At 39.6% G+C, this 17,034-nt stretch overlaps 1 protein-coding gene across 3 annotated transcripts in view; it reads right to left on the minus strand.

Moving 5' to 3' along the window:
- The window catches only part of LOC125126246 (TIR domain-containing adapter molecule 2-like), a 45,475-nt gene that overhangs the window by 15,767 nt on the left and 12,674 nt on the right, over nt 1–17,034 (minus strand). The window contains exon 1 of one of the 3 annotated variants that reach the window (XM_047778452.1): nt 3,280–3,810. The exons of 1 other annotated variant lie outside the window; for it this stretch is intronic. The gene's annotated coding sequence lies outside the window, so the exon portion shown is untranslated. Of the gene's footprint in view, nt 1–3,134; nt 3,258–3,279; nt 3,811–17,034 lie in introns of those variants that run through there. One more of the 3 variants, XM_047778451.1, reaches the window with a different exon arrangement.

Below are 17,034 nucleotides of genomic sequence, written 5' to 3' on the forward strand. Positions count from 1 at the left end.
GGCAACACCGGATCCTTAACCCACTGAGCAAGGCCAGGGATCGAACCCGCCACCTCATGGTTCCTAGTCGGATTCGTTAACCACTGCGCCACGACGGGAACTCCTAATTACTTTTTTAAAAATTGCTTCTATCAGGTAGAAAACCAAAAATACACAAACTGATCTCCCCTTGGACACTTGCTTTTTCTCCTGTGGAGCCTGTCTTCTCTCTCAGCTGCTAGGAAGCTCCAGGCAGGTGAGTTCTCTCTAATCAACACACAGAAGCTTGGGGCAGGAGTTATGATCTTGGCTTCCCTTTAACCCTCCCACTCTTTGTTCCATATTCCAAATCCCTTTAAATTTTATTTAATCTTCTATTATACATATTTACTCAAGCATCTGAAATCCTAATTCTGAAATGAGAAAACATTTTTTCTGTCCTTTTAAAAAAGATGACGTGGTACGTATGCTACTGATAACATCGCAGAACTGGTTCTTTGGGATTGAAGTGAGAAATAAACATCATAAATTAAATTGTCTTTTATTTCCCAACAGCTGTTGGTGAAGATGAAAATATTGTTTTTCATTTCCATGCCCACATATTTTTTAAAAAGAACTGAATTTTGCTATTAAATCTTGATATTATGATACTGGCTTAGTCACTACACAATTTAAAAATGTGTAATATTTTCTGAAAAAGCCCCTTCATTTTTCTTCTTCCCATTAAATCTACCTCTTACTGGAACCATTCAACAAGGCTACAAATCAGACTATGACTTCCCATGGAAGCAAAGGAAATGAGACAAACTATTGCCTATTCTTTCCAGTAAATGAAGTATTTTCCTTTCATTTTCTATATTTAAAAAATGAGAACTGGCCTTACAGGGCAAATCTTCTCCAAACCAGGGAGAATGTCTTACAAAAACATAGACTGTAAAGGCAAGCTGCCCAGGTTATCAGAATTAGGCTCAAGAGAAAAATGGTTGTGCATTTTTAATATTAAGAGACCCCTAGCAACCAGTGATGATTTAAAGATGCCACCAGCTTCATTGAATATTACAGAAGAGTGTTCAGTACCTAAGAGCAACCACCCCAGAGGGTCAGTGACAAAAGGATGTTAGCAGGACTATGGCAGTAACCCCTGAGACCCCATTTGAACAGGGAAGGGGGGAAAGTGAAGGCACACACCCTGTGATGGTCTAGCAGAGGCCCCCTGCAGGCAAAGAGAACAGAAGTAAAGTCAGAGCCACTCCACTGGAGTGAGCAAGGTGGGAAGCAGGAGATGAGACTGGAGAAGCAGTCAGGGGTTAGATCACACAGAGCTTTGTGCCATCACAAGAATCTGGGGGCTTGGGGGAGTTCCCATTGTGGCACAGCAGGTTACAAATCCGACTACTATCCATGAGGATGTGGGTTGGATCCCTGGCCTCACTCAGTGAGTTAAGGATACGGCATTACTATGGGTTGTGGTGTGGGTCACAATGTGGCTTGGATCCCACATTGCTGTGGCTGTGGCCAGGAGCTGCAGCTCTGATTCCACCCCTAGCCTGAGGAACTTCTATATTCCGTGGGTGTGGCCCTAAAAAGACCAAAAAAAAAAAATTGGTTTTTGGTTTTTATGATTCTGATGAGAAGCCACCAGAAGGTTCTGAAGGGAAGTGAAAGTTCTGATTATATATCAAAAAAAAAAAAAAAAAAACCCCACAACACTACTGTTGGGAAAAACACTGTAGAGGAGCAAGGGTAGAAGCAAGAAAACCAAAGCAGAGATTTCACAGTTGTTCAGGTAAAAAAGAACTGTGATTTGTGTTAGAGAGGGTGCAATATGTGGTTGGATTCGACATCTTTTCAAGGCAGAGTCCACAGAATTTTCTGGATGCTTGAATGTGGGATCTGAGCTAAAAAGAAGAGATAACCACCCTCCCTAGTTTCAGCCTCATTGAATGGCAGTAAGATATCCTGTGATAAGGAAGGTAACTGAGGGGGAAACAAGAGGACTGAGTGGGTGCCTATCAGTAATTCTGTTTGGACATCCTAAATTTAAATGTCCATGAGACTTCCAAGTGGCGATGTTGAGTGAATAGATCTAGATATATGCATCTAGATCTTGGGAGGGAAGTAAGGCCAGAGAGAAAAAGTTGGAAGCCATTACCTTATAGACGTTATTTATAGTCATGAAATAGTGGCTTGGGATAGAAATTGCTTTGGGAGAAAGTGTTGCTAGAAAGAATAAGGCCAAGAACCGAGCCCTGGGGCAGTCTAACCTTTAGTGGTTAAGAAAAAGAGGAGAAGTCTGGACACACAGAAAGGCTGACCAGGGAGGTGCAAGAAAATGTAGAAGGGGGTGACCAGGAAGCCAAGTGAAGAATAAATATCAAGGAGGAGGTGCACAGACCCTGGATTTAGTAAGTGACATGGGGGTGATGGAGACAAAAAGCCTGTGATGAAAGGGTGGAGGAGGAAAGAGGAATGGAAATAGAAGCTTGCAGGCAAGTCTTTCATAGAGTTGTTTGTTAATAAAAAGGACCAAAGAAATGGGTGGGACCTAGAAGGAAATGTTTCGGCTAGGGAGGAATATTTAAAGACAAGAGATTTATCAGCAGATATTTGTTAAATGCACAAATTTTAAAATATCACAAAGAGCAAATGACTCAACAGGTGAGATGCAAAAGAGTCAACAGTATAAATATGACTTAAAATTCAAGTTCCATACAGCTGGACATCTGAGTAACATACACTTTACTTCAGAAGGAGTATGGCATTATTCTTTATCTGCTCATCCACTTGCTATTTTCAATGAGCTAGAAAATGAAGTGGCTTAACTCCACTTAGAACCAACGCACTATTTAAGATCTTAAAATGTATCGTATTTTTAAAGACTCAAAAAAAAAAAAAGTTTACCTCCATGAAAAACTGTAGCGGTCCAAATTAACATACTGAAAACGAGCTCACAACTGCCAGCCCGAATTATTTTTATCCAAATGAGCTTTTGGACAAGATCCTAAATAAGCAAACCAAAACCTTCAGCATTGACTCTAGTGTGCCTGGTGAAGGCTCCCAGGGAACCTCTAAGCCATTTGAGACGTTGGGCTCTTTGCTTAGGGTTCTGAGGTGTGTTTTTTTTTAACCGGTTTTCTACTCAAAATGAAACTTACGTGAAAGGCAGAGAGTTGCGTGGATTTTCCCTTCAGAGCAAGGCAGCTCTGCCCAAAGGGCGGCTTGGTGCCCACCGGACCCCGCGAACCTGCCGCACCCCTGCTCCGGGTCCCCAGCCCACCCACCCGGGCGCCTGCTACTTGCCAGGGAGGCGGGCAGCGCGGCAGCCCCGCGCGGGGGCGGTCCGTCTTCCTCGGCAGCCGAGCGCTGAGCCACTTCCCCTCGGCTTGGAGAAGGAAAGACAGCGGGACCGCAGCGTCGCCGATTCCGCCCCACGCCCACTGCCCCGAGCCGCGCAAGCCTGGAGGCGCGGAAGTCAGGGGACCGCCGAGACAAGTCCCCTCCCCTCGGGGACGCGCTGCCACTTAACCCTTGCAGGCCGGCCCCGCCGGAGACAGTCCGGAGTTGACCCGGCTGGAAGTCTCTGCGCAGCGGGAGGAGCGGGCCCCCGAAGGCAGAGAAGGGGAGCTCGCACAGGGGAACTCTCGCTGCTGTTTTTTTGTTTTGCTTTTTCTTTGAACACTACCCGTGAGGCCCAACTTCGAGGCCGGGAGGGAAAGGGACTCCACTAAGTCTGTTTCTTAGAGATCCTCCAGCTGAGTCGAAAGCAGCAGCGACTGCCTCCGCGCCCGCCCACCAAGTGCGCCCAACACTGAGCCTGCAGGAAAGCCCCTTGGGAGGCTCCCAAAAAAGCTGCTGGACTCTAAGGGAAGGAAATAGCAGGTCTCATCCAAACAAACCCTTCCTTTCCGAGGTACAGCGACTCTCCAGGCCTCCAAGTTGGCCCCTTGGCTTTTCCTTTCTCTTTGGGGTTCTGTCATTACTGCTGCAGTCAACCACAAGGCTGCAGCCCAACAGCACCCCCTCCCCCCAAAAAGCCACCTTGAGAAAGATCCCTTTCTCAGATTCTTTTTCCCATTTCTGAGACGGACTGGAATTCCATTGACTATTTAGGAAGAACAAAAAAGCAATCTAAGCATTTTAGGAAGAACGAAATAGCACTCAAAGAAGCACAAAAAACCTGATAAAGCCAGACATGTAATCCCACTATATCGATCTTAGGCTCCCAATCCTAGTCATTCCCCTAAAACCCAGTTCATGAAACTACTTGCCAGGGAGGCGGGCAGCGCGGCAGCCCCGCGGGGGGGTCCGTCTTCCTCGGCAGCCGAGCGCTGAGCCACCCTCCACCCTCCCCCAATGGGCTCCCAGCAATTTTTTTTTTCTTTCTTTCTAGGGCTGCACTTGCGTCATAAGAAAGTTCCCAGGCTAGGGGTCCAATTGTAGCTGCAGCTGCCCACCTACACCACAGCCACAGCAGCACCTGATCCGGGCCACATCTGTGACCTCGTGGCAACACATGACCCTTAACCCACTGAGGGAGGCCAGGGATTGAACCCGAATCCTCATGTTTGCTAGCTGGGTTCTAAACCCACTGAGCTACAATGGGAACTCCTCCCTGCAATTCTTAATTTTCAGGAAATCTCTACTCACTGCCAAAGGAGGAGAACCGCATCACTAAACCTCAGACAAACCAATGGATAGTAAATTGGAACTGAAGGCCCTTACCTGGGTCTGAGGTCTTACTACAGGTAGAGCTAAGTTATTTTTTCTTCCTCTCCCCACCGCCTAACATCTGGCAGACAGTAATTAGTTGCTGAAATGTGCTATTAAGCATCACATCAACACAATTCACTATTCATGGACAGCTGGCTTCTCCTTCTCCCTCTACTTCCCAACAATTCTACTTCAGTATCAGGTAAACAGTGGCGTCCTTGTTACTAAATCTGGTACTGCTGTTGCCTTTATCTCCCCCGGCATCTCCCTATGGCAAAAGACAAAGTTGATCACTGTCTCCTCCAGATACTCATTTCCTTGATATCGACAACCCAACCCAGGCTTCCTGCTCATCCTACTTGTTAAAAGTCTTCCCTTTCTGTCTGTTCTGCCTGTTCCTCTTCCACTGGCAACCTTTCAAATCACTGTTTTCCAAACTTTTTCATTGAAATACCACTAATGACAAATACAATAACTTCCCCATTCACCGCCCACATCACATGCACAAACGAACTTAAAGTCACTAATGCCAAGGGCAGACTTACTTCAATTTTTCCATTTTGTTTTAAATTGCTTCAAATTTTGCATTGTTCTTCATAAATATTCATGCGTTGTACTAAAAAAAATTCAAATTAGTTACAAGTTTAAAATTTTTCCCCAAATGATCAAGTATGCATTTCAAGAAAATGTACCAATCACTTATGCCACAAATATTTAGTGTCTGCTATGTGCTAGGCACTAGGGATACAGGGTGAACAAGACAGATACGGCCCCAGTCCTCATAGAGATTTTTCAGTCTAGAGCAGGAGGCAAACAATAGACACTGCTTACAACTTTAGATCCCTTCACTGAAAAGAATGAATGAATAAAAGAAAGTGGAGTAAAGTGGGGAGTGCTAATTAAATCAGGAAAGAGGTAACTTCTCTGACATATACAATGTTTTCCTGTGGTTTTATACCCCTGAAACCCTTGGCATTAAATGTTGTGTTATAGGGTCTTGATTCTGTCCTCTTTTGCTTACTCTGCCATTTCTCTGGATAGCTTACATATGTCCAGCAGACTCATAAATTAATCGATAAGGTTATAAATTATTTGAACATTAATGAACCTGACCTCATTGACATTTATATATATCGACGCTATGTGTATATATACATACACACACACACATATATATATTAAATGGCATCCAATACAATTTCAGAATCTGCATTTTTCACATACACAATGGAACATCAGGAGTTCCCACAGTGGCACAGTGGGTTAAGAATCCAACTGCAGGGGATTGGGTTGCTGTGGCCATGTGGGTTCAATCCCTGGCCTGGTGCAGTGGGTTAAAGAATCTGGTGTTGCCACAGCTGCGGCATGAGTCACAGCTGTGGCTCAGATTCAATCCCTGGCCTAGGAACTTCCATATGCCATGGGTCCAGCCATAAAAAAAAAAAATCCAACTAGTGTCCATGAAGATGTAGGTTCAATCCCTGGCCTTGCTCAAGGGGTTAAGGATCTAGTGTTATAGTGTAGGTCACAGATGAGGCTTGGATCCAGTGTTGGCAAGGATGTTGCATAGGCCAGCAGCTACAACTATGATTCAGGCCCTAGCCTGGGAACTTCCATATGCCAAAGGTGTGACCCTAAAAGAGAAAAAACAAAAACAAAAACAAAACTCTCCCCCGCCCAATAGTACATATCAAAACTCTTGAACATAGCTAAAATATAATTTCTAGTCTTAAATGCATATATCAGAAAACAAAGCCACAGAGTCAACCACCTAAATAACTACATCAAGGCATTAGGGAAGGAAAAAAAGAAAAAAAAAAGGCAAGAAATGAAATTCAAATAAAGAAAAAAGTAGAAATAACAAAAATAGATGAGAAATTAAAGAAACAAAAAAATAAGAGGATCAGCAAGAGCAAAAATGGTTCCATGAAAAAGACAAAATTAATAAACTACTGGTAAAACTACTTAGGAAAAAAGAAACAGAGAGAAAACAAAAATAACAGTACTAGAAACAAAAAGGAAACCACTCTAGATCATAAGACAAAATATGAAAAATATTAACAACTTCATTCCAATAAACTATTTAGATGAAAGGAGCTGGGAGATAGCTGTGTCTCTTATGTTCCTGTATGTCTTTCAGGGTATGTGCAAAACCTGACTACTCTTTACCTTGAGCCATTTCTCAGGGTAGAGTTTACAGTGAGCAACCTTGAGATATGAGGTAATGTCTCCCTCCAGGACAGAGATCAAGCTTGCTTGCTGCTTGCTATAAGAGTGGTGGATTCCTTAAGCTCACTGTTCCTCATAAGTGACATAAACCCACTGCATCTGTTGCACCGACCTGGTCTCATGTCAGCCCTATGGGACTTGTAAGGGATTGGAATCACTGCAAATATGCTTGCTGAGTCATGACTAACAAAATCCTTTGTCTCTGATCCAGGAATTTTGTGTCTTCTGCTAGAATCTGTGAGACGGTAACAGGCTAACTTATTAGATTGCAAGTGGGGTAAAATCAAATCCCAGACTTGACAAAATGGAGAGACTTCTAGTGACGGCAAAGATATCATCAAATTCTCTCCCTCCGAAACAAATATAAACTGGACAAAACTGTCAAGAACAGTCATTTAAGGGCTCTGGAAATTGACCACAGGCAAGCATGTATTCTCTTTTAAAAAACCCTGCTGAATTTCAGGTAGGAGTAGTGGGCATCTTTGGCATTCTTGCCAGAAGTATGCTCTCTTCTTCCAAGCCCTGTATACCCTCAGCTTTGTTGGGGCAACAGTGCTACCATGGTGAGGCCAAGAATGAAAGCCAGGGATTCCAATGCTGGAGGGAGCTAACCTGACTTGGTAGAGCAGATGGCACTGTCCATACCTAGTGGTGCTGTCTGTAACACTTGCAAACTTGGGAGGAAATAAATGAGGAAAGCCCATAGCTGTGAGCCTGAAATTGTGACCTCACATGAGGTGTGCAGGAGACCAGGGGACAAGCCAGAAGTTTTACAGGGAGATCCTGGAAATGAGAGAGCCACTGAGGGTCAAGATCAGCTCTTCATTTATCTCTGCATGACTGGGAAGTCACAAATACACAAGGGATATCTGCATTTGAACCTGATTCTAGCACTAATTGTGTGACCTTTGGCAAGTCAATTTAACTGTTACATGCTTCAGATTCATCTGTAAAGAGAGAAAAATAGTTTTGAGAGGAGTGAATAAATTATACTGAATGTAGAACACAATACAGCAAGCACACAGTATACAGAAGTGTTTACTATTATTATTACTCAACATGTGTTTTTAAAAAAACTTGTATCAGAATTCTGGGGGGGGATTTATCCAGGTCTACTGAATTAAAGTCTCAGAGTCAGGGGAAGGAAGCTGAAAAAAATCAGTATTTTACAGGTAGACTAGGTGATTCTTATACCACCAATGTTTGAACACTATAATTTTTAGGTAAGATTTATAGTCTTCTATTTGAGGTCTATGTCCACATGCCTTGAAGGTACAAATTCTATTTACTTCAATATCCTCATTGCCTAGCACATTTAAACACCTACTGAACAAGAGAAAGCTTTATTTAAAGCTAGTAAACATCCAGCTCTCCAATTCCCACAATGCAGAATAAATAATGAATTAGACTTGTATTTAAACCTTTATATTAATATAAAAAGCTAAAATTACTCTAATATACAGAGGAGTGGTTCTTCAATAAAACTTTTTGAGTCACGGACTCTTTTGAAAATGTGACAAAAACTACAACTCTGCAGAAGACTGAAGACATATGTTAAACATTGAACATAACTTTAAGCGGTTCATTTCTCGTGTGAAAAACATCTATTACAAAAATTGGCTTGCGTCTATATCCTAGAATAAAACACTACATGCTTGTTTATCACAGACACCTTATTTTTAGGAAAAAAAAAAAAAGGATAGAGCGTACTTGGCAATAAACATTTTTTGAAAGAATAAATGAGTCACAATAAATGATAAAATACTATCTGGGGGTTATCTGGAACTCCTTGAGTCACTCAAGGGTGATGTCGAGAATGAAAGCACAAAGGTTACATCTTATTCATGACCAAGATATAACCCTGAATTTCTAGAGGTGGGTAATGTGAAAAAACAGGTCATTTGGACCAATGCTCCCACTTAGGATCAAACATGAAGAAACACAACACAGGATCCTTAACCCACCACACTGAAATTATGAACTCAATAAATGAGTCTCATGGTAAGTTAAAAATAGCTGAAAGGTGAATTTGTGATTTATAAGCTATATAAGAAGAAACTGTTTAGGATGATCAGAAAATAAACACAGAAAACAGAGAAGAAAAATGAAGAGCTATAAGGAATACACCAAGAAGTTCTAACACATGTTTTACTTAGGGTCCAAGAAGGCAGGAGAGGGACTACTGGGCAGAAGCAATACTTAGATTATAGTTGAGAATGTCCCAGAACTGACATGTCAACTCATTCAAGACACCTCATAAAACCCAGTGGGAAAATACAACGAAATTTTCACTTAACACAGAATAATTAAGCTGCAGGAAATTAAATTAAGGGAAAATCTTGAAAGCAATCAGAGGAAAAAAGACACTAGTTTCTATGGAGCAAAAGACTGATAGATGATTTCTTCATAGTAACGAAATGGAAACCAGGAGGTAATGAGAAGGCATCATCAAGAGAATTCTATGCCCAGCAAAAATCTTCAAGAATGAAGCCAAAATAAACACATTAATAAAAAAAAGAACAAAGTGAATTTACAACCAGCTGACCTGCACTGAAGTAAATTCTAAATGTATTCCTCAGGTAAACAGAAAATTATGCCATATGGAAGTTCAAGACTCAGCAAGGAGCAGGGAGCAAAGGCAGCAAATATATGGGTAAATCTACATGAATATTGACTATATAAAACAATAGTAATACCTTCCAGATACAAAATCTATGATGACATATAAATTGAGAGGGAATTAAATGTATTCATAAAGCAACTGTCAAAAAATTCCAAAGAATTTAAATCATAGAGAATATATGATTATAATGTAATTATGTTAGAAATCGATAATAAGAGAGAAGTTGAATATTTGTTTGGAAATTAGAATTATGGTTCCTGGGAGTTCCCATTGTGGCTTAGCAGGTTAAAGACCTGACAATGTCTCTGTGAGGATGTAGGTTTGATCCCTGGTCTTGCTCAGAGGGTTAAGGACCTTGCATTACCACAAGGTGCAGCATGGGCAGCAGATGTGGCTTGGATCTGGTGTTGCCCTGGCTGTGGCATAGGCTTGCAGGTGAAGCTCTGATTCAACCCCTGGCCTGGAAACTTCCACATGCTAAAAGCATGACCGTAAGAATTAAAAACAAAACAAAACAAAACAAAAAACCTCTATTTCCAAATAATATCTACAGGGCAAATCAGAAAATTCTGTGAAACTGATAAGTAACTGAAACAGCTATCAAGACTTGTAGAATGGAGTGTGTGGTAGGCAGAATTCTAAGATGGCCTCTGAAATCCCTCCCTATCCCCATATCCATACCTTTCCGCAGGCAGAACCTATAACTTGTGACTTACCAAAAGAATATGGCAAAGGTGAAAAGATTTTGAAGATGCAATTAAGGTCCTTATTCAATTGACTCTGTGTTCATCAAAAGAGAGATTATTCTGAGTGGGTGGGTGGGGGGGATGGAGTGTTTGATCTAATCAGATGAATCCCTTCAGGCCTTCCCTGAAAGAGAACTTACTTTCTTCTGCTGGTCTTGAAGAAGTAAACAGTCATGATGTGAAGTGCAGAGAAAGAGAAACCACCTCAAGTGGCTGAGGGCCTCAGTTCTACAGTTGAAAGGAGCTGCATTTTGTTAATAATCTAATGATTTCGGAAAAGGACCCCCAAGCTCCAGGTAAGAAGGCAGTCTGGGTGACTATTTGATTACAGCCTCATGAGCCTCTGAGCACAGGACCCAGCTGAGCTGTGCCAAGATTCTTGACCATAGATACTGTGAAATAATAAAAATGTGCTACTTTAAACTGGTAAAGTTGTAGAAATTTTTATGTAGCACAGAAAACATAAGATAAATTACAATAAGAGATAAATCTATAGTTTTAAGTATACATTATACTAGAAAGTTAAAAATCTAAAATACTCTTTACAAGAATAAAGAAAAATAATGACAAACTCAACCTAGAAAAAAGAAAATCATTAAAAGCTGTAATCAATGAAACAGACAATATTTAACAAGAAAAACAAATGAAATAGTGCCTCTTGTATATATATAAAATGGAATATTACTTAGCCATGAAAAAGAATGAAATCTTGCCATTTGCAACAGCATGGGTAGACCTAGAGGGTATTATGCTAAGTGAAATAAGTCAGACAGAGAAAGAGAAATATTACAAGATTTTACTTGTATGTGGAGTCTAAAAAACAAAACAAATGAACAAACATAACAGAAACAGTCATATATTCAGAAAACAAACAGGTGGTTGCCAGAGGGGAGATGGGTACAGGGATGAGTGAAATAGGTGAGGGAAATTAAGAGGTACAAAATTCCATACCAAATAAATGAGTCACCAGGCTGAAATGCTCAACATGGGGAATACAGTCAATAATAACAATATCTTCGTATGGTGACAGATGGTAGCTAGACTTATACTGACCATTCTGTGATGTATAGAAATATCAAAGTTCTATGTTGTACACCAGGGACCACTACAGTGTTGTAGGTCAATTATACTTAAAAAAACCAACCAACCAATCAACCAACCTCATAGAAAAAGAGATCAGATTCCTATTTACCAGAGGTGAGGGTATGGGGGAGGGAGAATTGGGTGAAGGTGGTCCAAAGGTACAATCTTCCAGTTATAATGCAAATCAGTACTAAGGATGTAATGTACAACACGACTAATATAATTAACAATGCTGTGTATACACACACACACACACACAGATGATAACTGTTAAGACGGCTTTAAGAACTCCTAAGAATTATTATCACAAGGAAAAATATTTAAAAAATTTTCTTTTATTATCTATGAGATGATGGATGCTCACTAAAATTATCATGGTAATAATTTCATGATTTATGTAAGTCCAATCATTCTGCTGCACACCTAAAACTTATATAATGCTATATATGTCAATTATATCTCAATAAAACTGGAAGGAAAAATATTGGCTCTTTGGGAAAAAAACAATAAAAGCAATAAGCTTCTGGTTAAGACTGGCCAACTAAAAAAGAAAGAAGATACAAATACCTTATATAATAAACAGCGGTATAAATCTGTATACTACAAACAGTATCAGGAATGAAAAGGACATCAGTACAGGTCTGGCATAGGATAAAAAAGAGGGCAGGATTAACTGTGCTAAAAAACTTGAAAATGTAGATGAAATGGATGGATTCTCAGGAATATTTCACTCACCAGTATTATATAAGAAACATTCTTATTAATTAAAAAAATTGAGTTAGTGTCCCACAAAGACCACACCAGATCCCAACCAAACACAGTTCACCTCAAATATATATTAAAACATCTAAGGAAGAAGTAATGGAAATCTTACAGAAGCTCTTCCAGAAACTAAGGGAAAAAAACCACTTTCCAACCTATTTTATAAGGAAATAAATCTTGATATTAAGCAAAAATCTTAAACAAAATCCAGCTATTAAAAACAAATTACATCATGACTTGAATGGTCTTACCTCTGAATAGGTTGGTTTAAACAACAGGAAAGGAATCCTGATCACTGACCACAGTAAGGGAATTAAAACAGCAAAATGATAATTTTTCTCAAAAATACAGAACAAGTTTTTGATAAAATTCAACACAATTTATGATTATTAAAAACTCTTAGCAAATTAAGAATAGAAGGAAAACTTTTTCTTTTTTTTCTTTATGGCTACAACTGTGACACATGGAAGTTCCCAGGCTAGGGGTTGAAGCAGAGCTGCAGCTGCCGGCCTACGCCACAGCAACTCAGGATCCAGGCTGCATCGATGACCTATGCTGGATCCTCAACCCACTGAGTGAGTACAGGGATCAAAACCGAATCCTCACGGATACTATGTGGGGTTCCTAACCTGCTGAGCCGCAATGGGAATGCTGGAAATTTCTAAATTTACTAAAAATACCATAAGTTGTTTACGGGATACCTTGAAAGCATTCCTAGAGAATAGGAACAAAACAAGAATGCCTATCATGACCACTTCTATTCAACATTTTACTGGAAGTCTCTAAAAATGTAATTAGACCAAAAAAAAAAAAAAAAAAGAAAGAAAGAAAAGGGAGGAGTTCTGACTAGGAACCATGAGGTTGTGAGGTTGCAGGTTTGATCCCTGGCCTCGCTCAGTGGGTTAAAGAATCCGGTATTGCTGTGAGCTATGGTGTAGGTTGCAGAGGCAGCTCAGATCTGGTGTTGCTGTGGCTGTGGCATAGGCCGATGGCTGTAGCTCCAATTAGACCCCAAGCCTGGGCCCTCCATATGCCGTGGGTGTGGCACCAAAAAGCAAAAAAAAAAAAAAGAAAAGAAAAGGTAGAGGAATAGAAAGATAAATCTGTCTTAACTTGCAGATGATACAACTGTATACACAGAAAGTTAAAAAGAATATACAAATTACTAGAACTGACGAGAATTTCGTAAAGTTGCTGAATAGAAGAATCAATTTAAAAATTGTATTTCCACATACCAGCAACAAACAAAAAATAAAGACTATTAATAACATCAAAAGTATAAAGAAAACAAAGTTTAACAAAAATATACAGAACACTTCTATGAAGAAAATTATGAAACTTTACCAAAAGATCTAAGGAAGATCTTAATGATGAAAGATAGGTTCACTCACTGGGAAACACACTATTATAAAGAGGAAACTGTTCACACATTATATTCGATTCCAATCAAAATCCTAACAGGCTTTTTTTTAAATGAAACCTGTGCTCTCTAAACTGTGCATAAAAGTGCAAAAAACAGATAATAGCCAATCTTGAAAAACAAGGTATAAACATTTGTTTTACCAAATATCAAGCATTTTTAAAGCTTTAGTGATTAAGACAGTATGTTCCTGGTATCTGCACAAACTGATTGATGGAAAAGAACAGAGAGCCCAATAACAAACTCAGGTAATTATGGACATTTAATAGACGAAAGAACTGGTATGGCAAATCAACAGAGAAAGATGAGTTTTTAAGAAATTAAAACAAAAAACCAAAACCGGAGTTCCCGTCGTGGCGCAGTGGTTAACGAATCCGACTAGGAACCATGAGGTTGTGGGTTCGGTCCCTGGCCTTGCTCAGTGGGTTAACGATCCGGCGTTGCCGTGAGCTGTGGTGTAGGTTGCAGACGCGGCTCGGATCCCGCGTTGCTGTGGCTCTGGCGTAGGCGGGTGGCTGCAGCTCCGATTAGACCCCTAGCCTGGGAACCTCCATATGCCGCGGGAGCGGCCCAAGAAATAGCAACAACAACAACAACAAAAAAAAAAGACAAAAAAAAACCAAAACAAAACCAAAAACCTGGTCACCTACCTTATCCCATACACAAAACTCAAGCAGAAGACAAAATTATGTATGTCTTAGAATCAAGTACAGGAGAAGATATTTATGGCCTCAGAAGAGAAATATTTCTTAAAATAAGACATAAAAACACCAACAATATGGGAAAAGACATATATTTTACTAGGAGCAGGAAGATAAACATGAAACTGTTGAGAAGATATTTGAAATAGTTATGACAAAAGGATTACCTTCCTGGATATATAAAGGCATCCTGTTAACCAAAACATCCAACTTTTTTAAATGGGGAAAAAAATCTGAACAAAGACTTCACAAAAGAGAAAATGCAAGTGGTGGAGAGACCTGTGAGGAAAAATTAACCTCACAGAAATGCAAAGTAAGCAACCATGAGATTTAATACCAGCTTCTTTAAAAATATATACATATTTCTATAAAAATAACTGACATACTTCAAAATGGAAGATGGAATTATGGGTAGATTCTATTCTTTAAACTACTATTTCTCAAATTCTTAAATGCTGCCTTTGCAACATTACAAACCCAGGAGATTTAAAGTCTGAGAATACAAATGTGGAACTTTCCATTGCTACTGGTAAAAGCACTGAATGATACAACTGTTTTGGAAAAGTTAGAAGTCACCTAGTAAAGATGAAGACTCACATCCTCTTTAAGCAAAACATTCTACTCCTAGATGTATTCTCAAGGGATTGATATACATGTGCAACAGGACGTAATATACAAGAATGTTCACAGTGCTTTATGACAGCAAAAAACTGGGAACAACCCACGTCATCACAGTAGAAAAGACACATAACTTCAGTATACATTATATATATGACAGACTACTACACAGAATGGAAAACTATAGCCATATACATCAACATGGATGACTTTGCCAAACAAAGCCACAAAAGAATATCTAACTTGTTACATAGAATTTAATACTCCATTACACTTTTTTCTTCTTTTTTTGTCTTTTCTAGGGCCGCACCCACGAGGTTCCCAGGCTAGGGATCTAATCGGAGCTGTAGCCGCCGGCCTGGGATGCGAGCCACGTCTGCGACCTACACCACAGCTCATGGCAACGCCAGATCATCAATCCACTGAGCGAGGCCAGGGATCGAACCCACAACCTCATGATTTCCAGTCAGATTCATTAATCACAGATCCATGATGGGAACTCCTCCATTACACTTTAATAAAATTTACTTTTGCCTGATTTTTTTGGGGACATTTTTCAGGAATGTAGACATCAGTACTATCCAAATTGTAGCCCAATGACCACGCTGAACTGCTACTGAGAGAAGAATATAGTGAGAGTAATAAGCGTGCATAGAAAGTAAGCATTTAGAAAGGCTAATAGAAGGTGCCACCGTGGCTCAGCAGTAGCAAACCCAACTAGTATCCAAAAGGACACAGGTTCAATCCCTGGCCTAGTAATAGGTGGCAGTTATACCTGGCAGCTAGAGCCCTGATCTGACCCCTAGCCTGGGTACTTCCATATGCTGCGAGTGTGGCCCTAAAAGAAAAAAAAGAAAGGTTAACAGCAATTTGATATTACCAAAACATTCAAGCACATGGTTTTACAAAATTATGACTCTGTGATACCTGGAAATTTCTTAAAAAGTAGTTTGAGAAGAACTAGCATACATAACTGGCAAAAAGAAAAAATATTTTCTTCACAAACAGAACATTGGTAACCTCTAGTGGGGAAATTCATGGAATGTGATCAGGAAAGAATACATGGAACCTTTTATGGTGCTGGTAATACTGTATTTCTTAACCTGAGCACTGGTTATTATGAATATGTGCTCTATAATTTTATTTAAACCTATACATGTTTCAATACACTCTTCTGTATATAACAAAGTTCACAATTTTTAAAAGTTAAAAAATTTTTAAATACTAATTCTTTAAATATATACATTTTATCTATAGAAAATTAAAATACATCAAAATGGATGGTGGATTACTGGTGGATTGTACGCTTTCTGCCACTATTTTTCAAATTCTAGTATTGCCTTTTTTTTTTAAAGGTAGTAGTCGTCACTAGTAATTACCAGGACTAAAAAAGGATTATGCCATACCAGTGTTACCTCTAATATATGTCAATTTCAGAAAGAAATAAAATCACTCCTACTGATATCTGTGGATAAAACAGAGAAATGTAGACTAAAAAAATTGCACATTCAGTGCTTTAGGGGTAACACCCCTATATGTTCCTCCAGAATTTGGAAACAAGTGAGACAGACAAGTTATTCAGATCAAACATCACCTTTACTAGTAACAAAGTTAAGGAATATGTTTTTTGATCTGTAGCAATAGGTCCACATCCCTGAATTAGAGATTAATCCATTCAACTGCTGGCCTAGCTAGACAATCATGCACCCCTCCCTACCCCAGGAGAAGACAAAGTAAAACGCCTTGAGGAATAAGTCTTTTGATCTACGTATTTTCTTTCTCCTCTAGCACCCTGTAACTGTCTTAGAACCTTCAAGGCCATTCCTGCTTCATTACTTACTTAACATTAGTTGCTTACATTACATAGCTCTCCCCCAACTATTATGTTCCTGGAGGTCAGATTATCTCATTTGTTTTTCAGACTTCTAGCAGACGATTATGTACATGATAGACTTTCATATTTATGTTACGTATTATTTAAGAGCCACATGAGTAGAGGCTACAGTATGAATTTTATGAACTAAAGTAAAGAAGGATCAAGAGACTGAAACTGGACCAATGATAAAAATACAGCTATTATTTATTAAGGGCTTGTATGTGATAGGCACTGACTCTTAAGTGTTTTATAAACAACTCATCATATCCTCATTACAGTAGATATTA

Source organism: Phacochoerus africanus, chromosome 4 (genome assembly GCF_016906955.1).
Source record: "Phacochoerus africanus isolate WHEZ1 chromosome 4, ROS_Pafr_v1, whole genome shotgun sequence".
In the NCBI taxonomy this organism is placed as follows: Eukaryota; Metazoa; Chordata; class Mammalia; order Artiodactyla; family Suidae; genus Phacochoerus; species Phacochoerus africanus.